Genomic DNA, 20,359 nt, shown 5'->3' with positions numbered 1-20,359 from the left:
CCACTTCTCCTGCTTTTAATTTTTTTTTTTTTTTTTACTATATACTGGGACAGTGAAAGGCCTTCCATTGACCAGAATAACAAAGAGTGCTTTCATACTCAGGGTTTAGCCATACCCAGTGTACAGGGCTTTTGTTAGGGCTTGCACTACTCCTTTCTCTCTTACCTCCCTCAGTCTTATTATTCATACTTTGCAGCAGCAACTATATCATTTTGAGAATTTTACTTCCTTATTTAAAAATAAATAGTTGCAAAAGAAAAATTCAGTTTTTTGTAATGAACAATGCAAAGCAAAGCTTTTATTGTGTTTATTTGGTTAAAGAAAATACACTGTTATAGCTGAGTGCCACACTGCAGCATTTGGTTTTGTTGAAATTACTCTGTCATTTAAAAAGTACAGTCAAAATAAATATTACTTTTTTGTGTGTGACCGTATCTCATCTAACTCATTGTTGGTGCTTGATACTCATTCATGAAATACAAGAATCTTTTACCAGTGCCAGGTGATTTTGAAATTACTTAATGTTTTTATGTTAGATAAGATGAAGAGGAGAGTTTAGACAATTATGTGTATAATTCAAAAATGCCTTTAGCCTCAGTTCAGATTGACATATCTCCTTAAGATTAACCTTGTTAGTATTGTCTTTGTCTTTCACCTTTCTTGTATAGAAGTTAACCATTAAGATGAAATAAAAAAGTTATTATTTAATAGATACTACATTTGGATATGTAGGCTTTATCAGATAGAGTTGGACTATATTTTACAATTTTATTTCCAATTTGCAATACCCAAGAGTTCTCTTTCATTTTTTTATGCAAGTGATTAATCTTTTAATGAAATGTTTAATGCATATGGAAAATTATCAAAATAATATAACAGATACTTGTATGCCTGCCACCCAGCTTTGTTGTATTTGCTTTTTTTTTTTTTTTTTTTTTTGAGAAGGAGTCTCACTCTGTCACCCAGGCTGGAGTGCAGTGGTGTGACCTTGGCTCGCTGCAACATCCACCTCCTGGGTTCAAGCGATTCTCCTGCCTCAGCTTCCTAAGTAGCTGGGATTACAGGCTCACGCTACCACGCCCAGCTAATTTTTGTGTTTTTAGTAGAGACAGGGTTTCACTATGTTTGTCAGGCTGGTCTCGAACTCCTGACCTTGTGATCCGCCCCGCCTCAGCCTCCCAAAGTGCTGGGATTACAGGTGTGAGCTGCCACGCCTGGCCTGTATTTTGATTTTTTAAACGAGATTTTGGAGGATTTTGTTGATCCTAATATCCGAATCTGTGTCTTATTTATGATTATTTTATTTTCTCATTTGTCTCAAATTTCCCTCGTAGACAAGTCATTTGTTAAGATAAACCTAGTGGGTACCCTTGATTACCCTTGATGTTACATGGTTTCTGCTGGAAAGTATCAAATAGAACTTTCAAAATTGTATTTAACAATCTCAATATTAAACAAGCTGATATACTAAATTTTTAGATACTAAAGCTTGGTTGTCACATATTTTTTTTTAAAGGTATTTAATTTAATTAATTTATTTATTTGGTTGTCACATATTCTAAGAAGGGTATATAATGTATTACACATGGTGAAAATTTATTCAGATACGTTATATAGACTGTTATACAAATACAGGATTGAAGTCTGAGAAATTTTCTGTTATTCTGTCATTAATTCAGCTGCTATTGAAGTATTGTACCTCATTTTGACGTTTATTATTAGATGATTGCTCTTAGAGCTCATAATAGCAGCAGTGGTTTGTTGTATGCCTACAATATACAAGGCACTGGGTATCCTTTAAATTGGGCACAGTGGCTCACACCTGTAATCGTAGCACTTTGGGAGGCTGAGGCAAGAGGATTGGTTAAGGCCAGGAGTTCTAGACCAACTTGGGTAAGGGCAAGATGAGACTCCTGTCTCTACAAAAAATTAAAAAAAGAAGTTAGCTGGGCATGGTGGTCCCTACCTGTATATTCTTAGATACTTGGGAGACTGAGGCAGGAGGACCGTTTGAGCCCAGGAGTTCACGGGTGCAAGCTATGATTGTGCCATTGCATTCCGCCTGGGCAACAAAGTGAGACTCTGTTTCTTTAAAAACAACAACAACAACAACGACAAATTATTCTAATAAATCATCTCATTTAACTGTATATCAGCTCTCTGAAGTAGTACATGTTTTTTTTTTTCCCTTCATTTTGCAGGTGAAGAAACAATCTTATACAGACACATTTCACTTTATTTCACCTCAGTCTGTTGCACTTCACAGATAACTTTTTTGTTTGTTTGTTTCCTAACAAATTTAAGGTTTGTGGCAACTGAATGAAGCAAAACTTTTGGCATCATTTTCAACAGCATGTGCTCACTTCGTGTCTCTTTATAATTCTTTTTAGTGATCTTTGATCTTACTATTATAATTGTTTTGAGGTGCCATGCTCATGTAATAAGGAAAATGTAATAAAAAATACTGTATGCTGATTGCTCCACTGAAAGGCCATTCCCCTCTCTCGCCATGGACCTTGCTCTTTCCTGAGATATGACAATATTGAAATTAGGCCAGTAACCCTGCAGTGTCCTCTGTGGGTCATGTGAAAGGAAGAGTTACATGTCTCACTTTACAATAGCTAGAAATGATTAAGCTTTGCAAGGAAGGTGTTAGCCAAGTTGTGAATGCAAAGGAAAAGCTCTTGAAGGAAATTAAAAGTGCTGCTCCAGTGAACACATGATAAGATTATACTAAGATATTGTTTGCCCTTATTTTGTATACATTTTCGCCAATTGTGAAAACGTAAACTGTAATTGTAAATAAAAAAAAGGTTTTTTTCGGTAGAGATGGGGTCTCACCATGTTGCCCAGGTTGGTCTAGAACTCCTGGCCTTAAGTGATCCTCTTGCCTCAGCCTCTCAAAATGTTAGGATTACAGGCATAAGCAAAGTGACTTGCACAATTGATTTGCTGCTGGCACCTTAGCACAAATCAAGGTAGTGGTACCAAACCGTGCTAATAATAACGATTGAGTTTTTCCCCAACATGCACACTGAAAACAGACAAAACGCCAGTTTTACTTTTCACTTAATATCTTTGATGAAACAGGAAAAAAAATTTTTTTTATTAAGTGTTGGCCTTTGAATATACATCTTCTTAATATTCTATGTGATAAAATGGGAAGTACACATAAAGCAGTTCTGTTGCATAATTGTCCAATAGTGGTCTTAATGAATAACACTTGTGTGACTGAGTGGCAAGCCGAAATAGTGGCTTTTTTCAGGCATCACCATTTTGAAATGATAAACTGGTTATTTATGCTTGGATATTTTCCAGTTAAATTACAAAAAATAGATGACTGTGCTTGTGATTTCAAGGCAAACTGTTGCCAATGGTAAAATTACAGCTTTCAAGGGCCGGGCACAGTGGCTCACGCCTGTAATCCCAGCACTTTGGGAGGCCGAGGCGGGTGGATCACGAAGTCAGAAGATCGAGACCATCCTGGCCAACATGGTGAAACCCCGTCTTTACTAAAAATACAAAGAGTAGCTGGGCATGGTGGCACGCACCTGTAGTCCCAGCTACTCGGGAGGCCGAGGCAGGAGAATGGCTTAAACCCGGGAGGCGGAGGTTTCAGTAAGGCGAGATTGTGCCACTGCACTCCAGCCTGGCGACAGAGTGAGACTCGTCTCAAGGAAAAAAAGAAGAAAATTACAGCTTTCAAGTGAAAATTATAATTTTGGACAGTTGTGTCCACCGCCATGAACTTGACAACTCTCCAATACTTAATAGACTTTTCTGATGAGATCAGTAGCGATACGAACAGATAAGATTAAAAAAAAATTGAGACAGGGTCTCACTGTATCACTCTGGCTAGAGTGTGGTGGTACAATCACGGCTCACTGCAACCTCGACCTCCTGGGCTCAGGTATTCTTCCCACTTCAGTCTCCCAAGTAGCTGGGAATACAGGCATGTGCCACCACATCCAGCTAATTTTTTGTATTTTTTGAAGAGACAGGGTTTTACCATGTTGGCCAGGATAGTCTCAAACTCTTGGCTCAAGGGATCCTCCCGCCTCAGCCTCCCAAAGTACTGGGATTACAAGTTATGAGCCACTTTGCCTGGCCCAGATAAGATTTTTGATACTGTACAATGAAATGTGTCAAGGAAGACCTGTATAACAGTGCACCAATATTTTCCAGGTGACCAATGCATGATACAAAATCATGGACAGGTGAAAGATATATTTAAAATGCAGTATAGACCAATTGATTTTAATGTAACAGCATATGAAAAGTTCATTCATTTGGTTTTAGATTAGAAATTGCACCTAAGTTTTAAAAACTATCACTCATTGAATTTTGGTGTAATTCCAAAAAATGCCCAATATTTAGGAAAGAGTGTTAAAATACTCCTCCTTTTTCCTGGTGTAAGACCTGTTTTTTTCCACAGACTTCAAAATAACATGTAACAGATTAAATGCAGAAGCACATAAGAATTCATTCTTCTGTCTGAATCCATTTGATATAATTAAAAAAAAATCAGCCTAAGAAAGCTTATTAAAAAAAGAAAAGGCCGGGCGCGGTGGCCACACCTGTAATCCCGGCACTTTGGGAGGCCGAGGCGGGCAGATCACGAGGTCAGGAGATCGAGACCATCCTGGCTAACACGGTGAAACCCCGTCTCTACTAAAAATACAAAAAATTAGCCGGGTGTGGTGGCGGGCGCCTGTAGTCCCAGCTACTCGGGAGGCTGAGGCAGGAGAACGGCGTCAACCTGGGAGGCAGAGCTTGCAGTGAGCCGAGATCGCGCCACTGCACTCCAGCCTGGGTGACACAGTGAGACTCTGTCTCAAAAAAAAAACAAGAATTCAGCTGGTCTACCATTAAACCAGACATGTAAGTGATTTGCAAAAAATGTACAGTGCTACTTTTCTCCCTGCATTAAAAAACATTACATGGCTTTGTTTTGTTTTTTGAGACAGGGCCTCTGTCAGCCAGGCCAGAGTAAAGTGGCACAATCATAGCTCACTGCAGCTTCGACTCCTGGGCACAAGCCATTCTCAGCCTCCCAAAGTGCTGGGATTACAGGCATGAGCCACTGCGCTCAACCCTTTTTCTAAATATTTATATGTTTCTGATTTTTACCACTCACATTTATTTTAAAGTCACTTTATAAGTTGGCTGTCTTTGAGAAATGGCATTTGATTGTTCAAAACTTTTTTTTGGTAGACTCTTAAATTTGGACTTATGATACTGGATAAGTAGTGATTACATTGTGCTGAAATTTATGGGAAAAGTCACTTTGAGTATGCCCCTTCTACATAAGAACATAGAATGTGCTGAAAAGCTTTCTATTTGAGAATATTTTTATTATAACATGCTTTCCTTTAGGTGTTTTATTTTGAAATGAAATGCTGCTGAATGCTATAAGAAAGAAACATCTTTGTGGGAATTGGGTATATCTAGAATGAGAAAGGAAAATATTGCCTGTAGAATTTTTATACCTCAGAAAAACCAAATAAAGTAACATTAACTTCACATGGGTATCCATCTTAAGAAATTATGTTTAGAGTTTTGATAGTTTGTAGAATTTTTTTTCTCAGTAAGGGCATTTTAACTGAATTTAGGAAGTAAATTATAAATGATGTAAAAGTTTGTATTATTCTTGTTAATGTTATAACCAAAAGCTAAAAGATAATGTAGTTCACTTTTTTGCTTAGTGATCAAAAATTTTATTTTGTTTGTTCATTGTGCTCACTGGAGGACCTGCTGTCTTGGGTGGCTCTGAGTAGGGTAAGATTGACTTGTAGAATGGTTTTCAACTCTTACTGGTTGTGAAATTACAAATATAGGTAGTGAGGAAAAGTTTTTCCAGTGTACTCTGATAATATTAAGAATGATGACTACAGGATGAAGGAAGAGAATTATATTTTCTGAGTGGTGGTAGCTAATATTTTATGTTGCTGTTGATAATCATCAGATCATTCTTCTTTAAGGGGAAAAATAGACTTAATTAAAAAGTGTAAGTGGAGGCCTTTGGAGAAAAGTCTTGCTAATAAAAGGGGTAATGATTTTTTCCATAATTTTCCTTCATAGCTGGCATGGTACGAACAAGTATATTTAATAAACTAGATCTTTGGCATGTGACAATTGGGTGAATTGATTTGGCTAATGACACTAGTCATTTAGATGTAAGTAAGAAAAGCAGTTTTCTCTCTGACCCTTCTGTGAGAACTACTTTGAGCAGAGAACTGTTATTATTCTGTAGTCGATAAGCTGCTCACCTTGGGAATAGCTGTTAAATCAGAATGAACAGCTTTCATGGCAGAGAGACATTCTTTCAGGAAGTGAATAAATGCATGTAAAAGTTCACCATGCAAAGTAGCAAAAGTCAGTATCTTTCAGAATTTTGTCAAATGTGTAGCAGATTGCATTCTTTTTAGCTTCTTTTTTGTATGTCATGATATGTATATATATCTATCTCACATGCTCCCACGGACCTACTTTTCCTTGTAATATATTTTATTGTAGCTTTTCTAAGCTCTAAAGAGTGAAGTTAGGAGATCTGTTGGTGCTCTTAATTAGGAATCTGGGAGCGATGTCTTAAAGGCTGTGTCACCTGGATAGTCCACGGAAAGGAAAACTCGTGATCTTTATGGAAGAGCTATTTATAATAATGAACTACTGCTTAGTATGTGCTAAGCCCATCAGAAGCCTTATTTTGCTAATTCTTTCCAGCAATCCCACAGAGTATTGATGAGGAAACTGAAGTTTGGAGCGATAACATCATTTTCCCAAGGTAATCTAGCTGGCAAACGAATCTAGGATTCAAATTTTCGTCTTTTCCAGCTTCAAAGTCCATGCCTTCGTAGAGTGCCACTTGTTTGTTAGTACTCAGGAATGTGCAATACATTCTAAAAGCAACAGAAATTGTTTATTTTGTCCTGAAATATATCCTGTGTTTACATTCAGTGACAGATTAAGTTTATAGCCCATGTAATTAAATTTTCATTATCTCATTTAATAAGAGCCTGAAAGTTCCTTTTCTATACATATTTTCCTGAAAGATAAATTATCTAAGATTAGTTCAAAGTACAGTCTTAGGTGAACTACTTGTATTTGTGTTTTATGTTCTTCATAGTTTAACAGAGAAAGTCAAGTGTTTTGACATAGATTGGATACAGACATTAAGGAAGAAACAAAAGTGTTTATTGTTGCAATGGTTGAATAATACAGTATTTTCAAAAAGTTACTCTGGGTCTGGGCACAGTGGCTCACGCCTATAATCCTAGCACTTTGGGAGGCTGAGGTGGGTGGATGACCTGAGGTCAGGAGTTTGAGATCAGCCTGGCCAACATGGTGAAACCCTGTCTCTACTAAAAATACAAAAAAAGACTGGGCGTGGTGCCTCACACCTGTAATCCCAAGCACTTTGGGAGCCTGAGGTGGGTGGATCACCTGAGGTTAGGAGTTCGAGACCAGTCTGACCAATACGGTGAAACTCCATCTCTACTAAAAATACAAAAATTAGGCCAGGCGTGGTGGCTCACGCCTGTAATCCTAGCACTTTGAGAGGCCGAGGTGGGTGAATTGCCTGAGCTCAGGAGTTCAAGACCAGCCTGGGCAACATGGTGAAACCCCATCTCTACTAAAATACAAAAAATTAGCTGGGCGTGGCGGCGGTGTGCTCCTGTAATCCCAGCTACCCAGAGGCTGGGCGTGGCAGTGTGCTCCTGTAATCCCAGCTACTCAGAGGCTGAGACAGGAGAATTACTTCAACCTGGGAGGTGGAGGTTGCAGTGAGCCGCGATTGCGTCACTGCACTCCAGCCTAGGCAACAGAGCGAGACTCCATCTCAAAAAAAAAAAAAAAAAAAAAGAAAAAGTTACTCTGAAACCTGTGCTGAATTATAGCATTTAGATGTTGAAATAAGAGCTCCCTGTAGAATGTTGGTTAGATTTGATTATGAATTTACCTGCCTTGTCATCAAATTATCCTTTTAAGAAATTAAAAAAATATAGAAGTTATCCTTATGATTGTGCACCTTTATATTTCACTTTACTTTAAAGTTTCTACTTTAAAATTTGTTGGCCGGGTGTGGTGGCTTATGCCTGTAATCCTAGCACTTTGGGAGGCTGAGGCAGGTGGACCACTTGAAGTCAGGAGTTTGAGACCAGCCTGGCCAACATGGTGAAACGTTTCCATCTCTACCCAAAATACAAAAATTAGCTGGGTGTGGTGGCATGCACCTGTAATCCCAGCTACTTGGGTGGCTGAGGCAGGAGAATCGCTTGACCTTAGAAGGGGGAGGTTGCAGTGAGCCAAGATCATACCACTGCACTGCAGCCTGGGTGTTGGAGTGAGATTCTATCTCAAAAATAAAAAATTTGTTGCAGTCTCTGTTGAAATGGGCCATACACTTCATTTCAGTGTTGTGTTAGTCCTTAAAAATTAGTAATAATTCCTAGAGGAACTGCTGCATTCAAATGCTTCCTCTGTTCCTTGCATTAAAAATTGGGAATTATATAAATGATACTGTAGCCACCAGGAAACTCTGAACCAAATTAATGGCCCAAGTTTTGCAATATTGTGGGAATTTATAGACTGCTAGTCTTTGTCTTATTTACTTATTTACTTTCATTTAAATATTCTTTTTCTTGTTGTTGTTTCTTTTATACTTGTTTTAATTTTATAGAGACAAAGTCTTGCTATGTTACCCGTGCTCGTCTGGAACTCCTGGGCTCAAGCGATCCTCCTGCTTCAGCCACCCAAAGTGTTAGGATTACAGGCATGAGCCACCATATCCAGTCCCATTTAAATATTCTATTATATGTGTTTTTTGCAAGCTATCTGAGATCCATTGTGGAATAAAGCAAGACATAAAATAGTGGAAAAATAAACATTATGACCAGGGCTGAAACAAAGTAAGGGTACAAAACCCTTATAGTTTTTTCCTTGAGACAGTCTTGCTCAGTTGCCCAGGCTGGAGTGCAGTGCTATGATCTCAGCTCACTGCAACCTCTGCCTCCCAGGTTCAAGCGATTCTTGTGGGTCAGCCTACTGAGTAGCTGGGATTACAGATGTGCACCACTATGCCCAGCTAATTTTTGTATTTTTAGTAGAGATGGGGTTTCTTTATGTTGGCCAAACTGGTCTCAAACTCTTTGCCTCATGTGATCCACCCGCCTCATCCTCCCAAAATGCTGGGATTACAGGCATTGAGCCACCACACCTGGCCCCTTGTAGTTTTTTTTTTTTTTGAGACGGAGTCTCACTCTGTCTGTCACCCAGTCTGGAGTGCAGTGGTGCGATCTCAGCTCACTGCGACCTCTGTCTCCCGGGTTGAAGCGATTCTCCTGCCTCAGCCTCCCGAGTAGCTGGGATTACAGGCATGTGCCACCACACCCAGCTAATTTTTGTATTTTAGTAGAGACGTTGTTTTGCCATGTTGGCCAGGCTGGTCTGGAACACCTGATCTCAGGTAATCCGCTTGCGTTGGCCTCCTGAAGTGCTGGGATTACAGGTGTCAGCCACCACACCTGGCCCCTTGTAGTTTTAAAAGATAAAACATTTATTTCTTTAACATCTTTATGCATTTATATTAGTCCTTATATTTAAGCCTTCATATTCAGAAATTAATAATGAAACAAAATACCTTACTAGATAGTGTCCTACGCTGGAAGGATGTAATAGAGTAAAATTGACAACCCGTTTTATCAACATTCCCTTCCTTTCTCCGTTGTCTAATAATCTTACTAATGATGAGTGAAAAGACAATAGTAGAAGTAGTTATACATATTTATATATATTACATATAAACATGTACAATAGTTTATATGTAACATAGGGAATTGATTTCTTAATAATAGGGTTGATTGTACATCTGTTTTATATACCTAGCTTATTTTAGACCTTGCTCATGGATATTACTTAAGAGATGGTTTCTTAGCAAGTGGTCAGATTTTCTTTTTTATTCTTTCAAAGATTGTATTTTTTGTTTGTTTCTTTGAGACAGGGCCTTGCTATGTGCAGTGGTTGGAGTGCCCAGGCTGGAGTGCAGTGGTGTGATCGCAACACTGCATCCTCTGCCTCCCAGGCTTCAGCGATCCTTCCACTTCAATCTCCCGAGTAGCTGGGACTACAGGTGTGCGCCACTGCACCTGGCTAATTTTGTTATTATTTGTAGAGATGAGTTCTCCTTGTGTTGCCCAGGCTGGTCTTGAATTTCTGGGCTCAAGCAGTCCTCCTGCCTTGGCCTCCCAAAGTTCTGGGATTGCAGGCACAAGCCAACCTGGCCAAAAAAGAATTGTTATAACTTGTATGAGCTGGGCATGGTGGCGCGTGTCTGTAGTCCCAGCTACTCGGGAGGCTGAAGCAGGAGAATTGCTTGAGTCGGGGCAGTTGAGGCTGCAGTGAGCCATGATTGTACCACTTCACTCCAGCCTGGGTGACAGCATGAGATCCTGTTTCAAACAAGAAGAAAAACAGAAATCAAATAACTTATATGAATAGCTGTAATGCTCACACTAGTAGTATCACTTGTTTCATTAATAAAACTTTATACATTGGACAAACCTATTAAGATTATAGCCATCTTGTGGAGACCTCTGCTCTGGAACCTCAGAACTCATCTCTTAGCCAATAAAACTTGCGACTGTAAATGCTAAGCCGTTTTAAAAAATTGGATAGTTTTCAGGTTGGGCGCGGTAGCTCATTCCTGTAATCCCAGCACTTTGGGAAGCTGAGGCGGGCAGATCACTTGAGGTCAGGAGTTCGAGACCAGCCTGGCCAACACGGCCAGTCTTTACTAAAAATGCAAAAAAATTAGCCGGGCATGGTGGTACAAGCCTGTAGTCCCAGTTATTAAGGAGGCTGAGGCAGGAGACTTGCTTGAATTAAGAGGCAGAGGTTACAGCGAGCCAAGATGGTGCCACTGCATTCCAGTCTGGGCGACAGAGTAAGACTCCATCTCAATAAGTAAATAATAAAATCAAAAATTGGATAGTTCTCTAACCACTATGATAGTAACATTTATTGAGCTTTCCTGTCTGCCAGACACTGTTAGATGCTCTGAATATATTATTTCAGTTCCAGGAGAGAGTTTGCATATTCCCATACTTTTTTTGTTTTAAATGCTGAAAGAAATTTTAGCAATATATTGTATAGAGTACAGTAGTGTGAAACTTGATTCTCTGGTTTTCTGTAGGGCTGATAGGTAAGTTGCCCTTGTCCTGATGTGTCAACAATAGAGTGTAAAGTGTGAAGAGTATTTTGAATACAATAGTTATTTCTGTGAATGGTGACGTCGTCCTAGGCTACAGTAACATCTGTTGGTTTTCCTCCAACCTCAGTGGCCACTTCTCTGCAAGTTGCTTTACTAATTCCTCCTTTGTCTTATTGTCAGGTGCTTTACCTTCTTCCTTTTTTTAATTTAAAAATTTTTTTGGCATTAAATGCTATTTTTATGTTCATTACTTTCAAATTTGTATCTTTGGATCAGAGTTTTAGCCTGAATTGCATATTCATATATTCACTTTGTGTATTTACATCTCCTCCTGGATTTTTCATAGGCATTTCAGACTTTATATGCTCGAAATAGAACTTTTGATTTCCTTTCTACTTCTATTTCAACCTGTTCCTTTCCAGTTTTGGCGAGTAGTACTGCTGTCTGCCTAACTACTCAAGATACACTATCTGTAACTGTTCTTGATTATTCCTTTCCTTCATACCTCTTATGCAATAGCTATTCCCCTTGGTTTTACTATCTAAACTAGTCCTTTTCTCCCCATTCATTTCTGTTATCCTACTGTCTTCTAGGCCACTACCTTTTATTTGGACAACTGCTATAGTCTCCCAGCTTTTTTTCTTTCCTCTCCTACCCTTCGCAGGTTTATTTTTTATAAGCAATGAATGGTCTTTAACAGTACTATTATGGATCTCCTCTGTTTAAATTCTCCCATTGTCGCCTGTTAAAAGAATTCATACTGCTTACCAGGCCCTACAAGCCTCTCAGTGATGTAGCTCCTGCTTAAATTTCCAAACTCTAATTGCTACTCTCAGCATAGCTCCCTTGATCCTTTAACAAAAAAAAAAAAAAGAGACAGGGTCTTTCTCTGTCACTTAGGCTGGAGTGCAGTGGCACATTCATAGCTCACTGTAACCTTGAACTCCTTGGCTCAAGCGACCCTCCTGCCTCAGCTTCCTGGGTAGCTAGGACTACAGGCACATGCGATCATGCCCAGCTAATTTTTTATTTGTATTTTTGTAGGGATGAGTTCTTGACAAGTTGCCCAGGCTGGCCTCGAACTCCTAGCTTCAACCAATCCTCCTACCTTGGCCTTCCAAAGTGCTGGGATTATAGGAGTGAGTCTCTGTGCCCGACCACTCTTATCATCCTTAGTCACAGCTGTTTCCCACCTAAAACCTGTACACAGATGCCTACCTTCCTGGAATGCTCTTTCCCTTTCTCTTCGTAGATGGGCTTATTTGTGTTATTCAGATTTCAATTCAGAAATTACTTCTACTTTATCTAGAATACTATTACCTTCCTCTCATGTCATTTAAAAAAAATTTCTTCATACCATTTTCACTATTTTATTTTTTATGTATTTTATTTAATCTTAAAAAAAATTTTAGGTTCAGGGGTTTATATACAGGTTTGTTTATATAGATAAATTGCATGTCATGATGGGGGTTTGGTGTACAGATTTTTTTTTTTTTTCTTTTTTAAGACGGAGTTTCACTCGCACAGGCTGGAGTGCAATGGCGCAATCTCAGCTCACTGCAAGCTCCGCCTCCCAGGTTCAAGTGATTCTCCTACCTCAGCCTCCTAGCTGGGATTACAGGCTTGCGCCACCACCTGCAGCTAATTTTTGTATTTTTTTTTTTTTAGTAGAAATGGGGTTTCACCATGTTGGCCAGGCGGGACTCGAACTCTTGACCTCAGATGATCTGCCTGCCTTGGCCTCCCAAAGTGCTGGTATTACAGGCGTGAGCCAATGCGCCTGGCCTGTACAGATTATTTTATTACCCAGGTAATAAGCATAGTACTTGATAGGTAGTTTTTCGATCCTCCCTCTCCACTCACACTTCACCCTCAAGTAGACCTTGCTGTCTATTGTTCCCTTCTTTGTGTCAGTGCGTACTCAATTTTTAGCTCCCACTTGTGAGAACATGCAGTATTTGGTTTTCTGTTCCTTCATTAGTTGTTTTAGGATGACTTACAGCTCCATCCATGCTGCTGCAAAGGACATGATCTCATTTTTATGGGCATGTAGTATTTCATGGTGTATATATGCCACATTTTCTTTAGTCTACCACTGAAGGACATTTAGGTTGGTTGTATGTCTTTGCTATTGTGAATAGTGCTATGACAAACATACCTGTGCATGTGTCTTTTTAGTAGAACGATTTATATTCCTTTGGGTATATATCCAATAATGGGATTGCTGGGTCACATGGTTTAAGTTCTTTGAGAAATTGGTTAACTGCTTTCCACAAAGGCTGAAGTAATTTATATTTCCACACTAGCAGTATATAAGCCTTCCCTTTGCTCCGCAACATAGTCAGCCTGTTATTTTTGGACTTTTTAATAATGGCCATTGTGACTGGTATAAGGTAGTATCTCATTGTGGTTTTGATTTGCATTTCTCTAATGATTAGTTATGTGGAGCATTTTTTCATATGCTTGTTGGCCATGTATATGTCTTCTTTAGAAAAGTGTTTGTTCATGTTCTTTGCCCACTTTATAATTTTTCCTATTTTAATTGTCTCGTTTGTTTACTGACTTTTGGTCTGTTTGCTCAAGTTGTTTGGTTTACAACTTTGTAGCTACTCATAAAATATTTGTTGAGGATGGATGAATGAAGAAGGATGTTACTAGTGCTTTCAAGAAGACTTTTAAGCATTTGTCTTTCTAGTAACACTTTCCTACTCATGATCATATCATATTACTTCTAGTTTGAGGGCCAGAAAGGGGAATTAACAGATTGAATGTCATGTACCAGGCATTGTTCAGAGTATTTCATGTAGTGATTTAGTTAATACTCAGAGCAATTTATGGCTGTTTTTACTATCACCATTTTATAATTGAGGTGCTAATGCTTCGAGGTTAACTATGATTACACAGTTTACTAAGGGATAAAGTTAGAAATGGAACTCAAGATTGTCTGACTCCAAGACCCCTGCAGCATTACATGGTAAGGAATTCTGTGGACAAACTGCTATACGAACACAGAATTTTGGTCACTTAAAAAGGGAGAGATGGATCTTTTTTTTTTTTTTTTTTCTGAGACAGAGTCTTGCTCTGTTGCCCAGGTTGGAGTGCAGTGGCGTGATCTTGGCTCACTGCAACCGCTGCCTCCCAGGTTCAAGCAATTCTCGTGCCTCAGCCTCCCAAGTAGCTGGGACTACAGACGCACGCCACCACACTCGGCTAATTTTTGTATTTTTTGTAGAGATGAGGTTTCACCATGTTAGCCAGACTGGTCTTGAACTCCTGGCCTCAGATGATCCACCCACCTTGGCCTCCCAGAGTGCTGAGATTATAGACATGAGCCAGCATGCCCTGCCTGGATCTTGTTTCTTCATTAATTTTTCCTCTTCTTCCACTGCTGTAAGTTTATCCTCATAGTCACCATTTACCCATTCATCTCCAGATAAAATGAATCACACTCAGTATTCTCTAGGGCATTATTTATAATTTTAATTTTTTTTTTTTTTTTACAGTTCTTTTAAAACAGGATTTATAAAAGTTAAGTGATATGGAGTAGGGAGGATTTAGGATTCCTTTTTGGTTGCCTCCTTGCCGTGTAAATAGTGAACATTTGGTGTAGGGGACTGGGTAGATGGTAATAGTCAAGAGTATGGAAGAGGGACAGGGAAAGTGAATAGAAAGCAGTGTAGGAGTAGAGTTCAGCTGACCATATGGACTGGGTTACTGGACCACAGTTTTCAGTCTGTTATTGTAGTACATTAAATCAAACAAATCACACCAATGCCTATCTTAAAAGCATTAAGGAGCTTTAGTGAGACATTGTACTATGAGGAGATCCGTGTGCTTTTACAAGTATTATCAATTAAAAAAATACATCCAAATGTTTCCCCCTTATAGTAACTTTGTTAGAATTAAAGCATAATATAGTTGGTTTCAATGTAAATTTTTAGTACTAGTGAAGGTGGTTTAATAGGAAAGAGAATTGAAATGGAATATATTTGTGATCCTGTTCCTTTTACTATGGATGGATACATTAATTTTTTTCTCTTGACATTTATTATTTTAATTTTTAAGTTGTTACTTGAGGTTATAGAATAAAATTTAGAATTTGCTGCCATTATTACTGAATTAACATTTCACTGGACTATTAGCATATCAGAAATTGCTTTCATTATTGATGACTATAAAGAATACCTGGAGAGGACGAAAAATAGGACGATGGGGTGGAAGAGATGACAAGAGTCAAGGTGGTGGGAGGGTGTCAAATAATAAAGAAATTGCTCTAATTATTAAGAACCTAGTCCTGAGTTGATGCCATATGTATACTGTTTCAAATAATACCATCAAATTTTTATTAATGATGATTTTAAGAATGTCTCTTTAGCATTGTCCATTTATTAACATAGCACTATAAGTGTATCATGGATGAATTTAATTAATGTTTGGTAACTTAAGGTTTGTGTTATCAGGTGTATTATATAACCATAGCATTTATAATCTGAAGTTGGCAGTCTGGTACAAAGTGTTGGGAGAAAACTGTTTTATTAGGTAAAAATTAGGGTTTGCAATCTGTGGCCCACTGGCTGGCTACCTGTTTTTATAAATAATTTTTGTATTTTTAATGGAGACGGGGTTTCACCATGGTGGCCAGGCTGGTCTCAAACTCCTGACCTCAGGTGATCAACCCACCTTGGCCTCCCAAAGTGGTGGGATTACAGGCATGAGCCACTATGCCCAGCCAGAAATACCTCCATTTTTTAAACTATTTCCTTTTTGGTGTTTGTCTTTTTTCCTCAGATAGCTTGCCATATAAAACTGCACATTTCTTTAGTTGCTTTCTAGGCCTGAGAATTCACAGCATCTTAATTGGGCTTTGGTGCATATTTCATAAATCTTCTCAAGCTTATCCCATTTTTTAATTTGTAATTTATGATTTCATTTATAAGTTTTTTGTATATAACTTATAACTTTAGCAGATGGCCAATCTCTCAAGTGTGATCAAAAGAAAGTTTTTTTTTTGTTACCAGTTATACTCTGAAGGTCTGGGTGTACTTTATTGTAGTTCCCTGCCTGTGTTGCAGAATACAAATTTGATTCAAGAAAGTATTTTTTTTTTTTTTTTTTTTTAGACGGTGTCTCGCTCTGTCGCCCCGGCTGGAGTGCAGTGGTGTGATCACGGCTCACTGCAAGCTCTGCCTCCCGAGTTCATGCCATTCTCCTGCCTCAGCCTCCCAAGTAGCTGGGACTACAGGCGCCTGCTACCACTCCTGGCTAATTTTTTTTTGTATTTTGTAGTAGAGACGGGGTTTCACTTTGTTAGCCAGGATGGTCTTAATCTCCTGACCTCATGATCTGCCTGCCTCGGCCTCCCAAAGTGCTGGGATTACAGGCGTGAGCCACCGCGCCCAGCCGCTCAAGAAAGTATTTATGATACGTTCTTGGACAATATAATGATGTAATAAATATAATAAAAACATAAAGGTGAAATTTGTAGCTGTTGATCAGTTTCACTCAAAGTGGTATTGATTACATTGATTTAAAGTTGGAGGAATGTCTGTTGGAATGAGTCCCTCCCTCCCACCCTCCCTTCCTTCCTTTCTTTGTTCCTTCCTTCCTCCCTCCCTCCCTCCGTTTTTTTTTTTTTTTTTTTTTGAGACCCTGTTGCCCAGGCTAGAGTGTAGTGGTGCAATCTCGGCTCACTGCAACCTCTACCTCCTAGGTTCGAGTGATTCTACCACCTCAGCCTCCCGAGTAGCTTGGAATTACAGATGCCCGCCACCACGTCTGGCTAACTTTTGTATTTTTTGGTAGAGACAGAGTTTTGCCACGTTGGCCAGGCTGGTCTCGAACTCCTGACCTCAAGTGATCTGCCCACCTCAGCCTCCCAAAGTGCCGAGTTTACTGGCGTGAGTCACCGGGCTCGGCCCTATTGCATATTTTATCCTGCAGTGATTTAAATTAAGATGAAATTCTTGACCAGGCACAGTGGCTCACGCCTGTAATCCCAGCGCTTTGGGAGGATGTTTTTCACTGATAATTAACCATGATTTTTCACTTTGTGAAGTTAATTTTTACCGTTAAACTTTGATCTCTTTTTTATCTGAAAATACGTTGACTTATTTCTAGGCACTGTAACTAAATCTCTCCTTGGGTATATTGACAGTCTTCGTCTACTGATTTAGTATAAGTGTATTTTGACTTGGGTTTATTGGCTGTGGAGAAGGATCTTTTCTTGATATTAGTGAAGAGAGAAGTTTGTTAGGAGTAGTGTCAAAAAGCAGGTTGGGCGGTTTCCATCTTGTGAGGTCATTAAGCAAGATTTGAGGAGTGTGGATGATCATATATTGCTTTTTTCCTGTCATTGAAAAAGAACGTAGTTTGCCACCCAAGCCCAGCTGTTTTCCTGTGTGGTGCCTGTTTTACTGTTACTGTTGCATAACAATTCTCTTTCTTTGTGTAGATTCGCAGGATGAGCCATACTGCTTTTTTTTTGTAAGAGATGGGATCTGCCTGGAGAGCAGCCTGGCATAATCATAGTGCATTTCAGCCTTGAACTTCATGGGTTCAAGGGATCCTTCTACCTCAGACTCCTGAGTAGTTGGGACTATAGACACGTGAAACTGTGCTTGGCAAGCCATACTTATTTTTAAGTCTATTGAACCAGATCATGATGATGAAACATTTTAGTTTATGACTTCTTTCTGCAATATTCTGGATTCTGGGGTGAGAGTGATAGAACAGATAAGATGCTTGTCTCACCATGGAGTTCCAATATTATTTTTAAATTACATGCAATAATATTTACTTTTTTTGGTAACAGCATTATTATTATTATTTTTTTTTGAGACGGAGTCTCGCTCTGTCGCCCAGGCTGGAGTGCAGTGGCGCAATCTCGGCTCACTGCAAGCTCCGCCTCCCGGGTTCACGCCATTCTCCTGCCTCAGCCTCTCCAAGTAGCTGGGACTACAGGCGCCCGCCACCACGCCCGGCTAATTTTTTGTATTTTTAGCAGAGACGGGGTTTCACCGTGGTCTCGATCTCCTGACCTCGTGATCCGCCCGCCTCGGCCTCCCAAAGTGCTGGGATTACAAGCGTGAGCCACCGCGCCCGGCCATGGTAACAGCATTATTGAGATATAATTCACACACCATAAAATTCAGCCAATTAAAATGTACAAATGTACAGTTAAGTGTATTAAGTTATACTTAATATCCAGAGTTGTGCAACCATCACCACACTTTTAGAATGTTTGGTTTATCTCAAAAAGAAACCCAGGATCCTTTAGCAGTCACCCACCTTCTTCCCACTTCTCCCTTCAGCTTAGGCAACCACTAACCTACTTTCTGCCTCTATGGATTTACCTATTGTGGACATTTCATATAAGCAGAATCACATGATATACAGTCTTTGGTGATTGGCTTCTTTCACTTACCATAATGTTTTCAAGGTTTGTCCGTAATGTACATGTATCAGCACTTCCTTTTTATTGCCAAATAAAATTCCATTGTATTGATATGCCACAATTTGTCCATCTAACAGTTGATGGACATTTATCTCCACTTTTTTGCTATTATATATAATGCTGATGTGAACATTCATGTACAAGTTTTACATGGACATGCTTTTTATTTTTCTGTTGAATATGTGCCTAGGAGTGAAATTACTGAACCATACAGTGACTCTATTGCTTAACCTTTTGAGGAACTGACTATTCATTTATTTTGGATATATAGTGTATAAGTTCTGAAAAATGAATGGTTTTTGTAACCTACTATGTAGAAAACACAGAAAACTTCCATTTACCCTGTTATATTCCTTTGATGATGTCCCTTTGTGGGTAAACTCTGCACCTAACCTCTAGGCCCTGGCAAGCACTGATCTGTTTTCCATTTCTACATTTTTGTCTTAACTAGAATATTATATAAATGGACTTACAGTCTTTTTGAGTCTAGCTTCTCCACCACTTGCACTCCCTCAGGGACAGGGTCTCACTCTGTTGCCCAGGCAGGAGTGCAGTGAGTCTAGCTTCTTTTACTTAAAATAATTAGCATTTGAGATTCATTCATGTCTTTGTGTTTATTAATAGTTAATTCCTTTTAAATGCCTACTAGTATTCCATTATATGGATGTATCATAGTTTGTCTATTGGCCAGTTGAAGATATTTGACTCATTTCCAGTTTTTTTGGCCATTATGAATGAAACTGCTACAAGCATTTGTGTTCAGGGTTTTGTGTGAATTTAAGTTGTCATTTATGTTGGGTAATACCTATGAGTGGGATTGCTGAGTCATATGGTTAATGTATGTTTAACTTTTTAAGAAACTGCCAAACTGCTTTCCAAAGTGACTATACCATTTTGCACTCTACCAACAATGTGTGAGATTTCCAGTTGCTCCTCATCCTTATCAGCACTCATTATTGTCATTTTTTTATGGTTTCAGTTAGTGTAACAGGTACAGTGATAATCTCATTTTGGTTTTAATTTGCATACCTTAATGATGTTTCATTAAGGAAGTAAAGAGCCTTTTGTGTCTTTATTTGAGACGTGTATATTTTCTTTGATTAGGTGTCATTCATGTAAAACTTTTCCCCATTTGAGGCCAGGCACGGTGGGTCGTGCCTATAATCCCAGCACTTTGGAAGGCTAAGGCAGGAACATTGCTTGAACTCAGGACCAGCCTGGGCAACATAGCGAGACTTTGTCTTTACAAAAAATGAAAAAATTAGCTGGGCATGGTGGCATATACCAGTTACAGGTTGAGCTGGGAAGATTGCTTAAGCCTGGGAGATCAAGGCTGCAGTGAGCCATGATCCTGCAACTGCACTCCAGTGTGGGGCGACAGAGCAAGACCCTGTCTCTCAAAACAGCAACCACAGCAAACTTTTGCCCATTTGAAAAATATTAGGTTGTTTGTTGTCTTGTTATTGAGTGTTTAGTTTCTTTCTTCTTCTTCTTTTTTTTTTTTTTTGAGACAGGGCCTCGCTCTGGTTGCCCAGACTGGAGTACTGTGGTGCGATCTCTGCTCACTGCAGTCTCCACCTCCTGAGCTCAGGTGATTCTTCCACCTCAACCTCCCAAGTTGTTGGGATTACAGGCTCTAACATGCCTGCCTAATTTTTTGTGTTTTTAGTAGAGATTCGGTTTCACCATCTTGCCCA

General features: G+C 39.2%; 1 protein-coding gene across 10 annotated transcripts in view; it reads left to right on the top strand.

Annotated features, from left to right (window-relative positions):
• EIF4G3 (eukaryotic translation initiation factor 4 gamma 3) overlaps positions 1–20,359 on the top strand; it is a 369,995-nt gene that overhangs the window by 65,115 nt on the left and 284,521 nt on the right. For 3 of the 10 annotated variants that reach the window (XM_058443908.1, XM_058443903.1, XM_032759202.2), the window contains exon 1: positions 6,724–6,784. The exons of 6 other annotated variants lie outside the window; for them this stretch is intronic. The gene's annotated coding sequence lies outside the window, so the exon portion shown is untranslated. Of the gene's footprint in view, positions 1–6,723; positions 6,785–20,359 lie in introns of those variants that run through there. One more of the 10 variants, XM_058443907.1, reaches the window with a different exon arrangement.

Source organism: Hylobates moloch, unplaced genomic scaffold (genome assembly GCF_009828535.3).
Source record: "Hylobates moloch isolate HMO894 unplaced genomic scaffold, HMol_V3 SCAFFOLD_9, whole genome shotgun sequence".
Classification (NCBI taxonomy): Eukaryota; Metazoa; Chordata; class Mammalia; order Primates; family Hylobatidae; genus Hylobates; species Hylobates moloch.
Note: the sequence above shows the minus strand (reverse complement) of the source record. Positions and strands in the feature narration are given on the sequence as shown.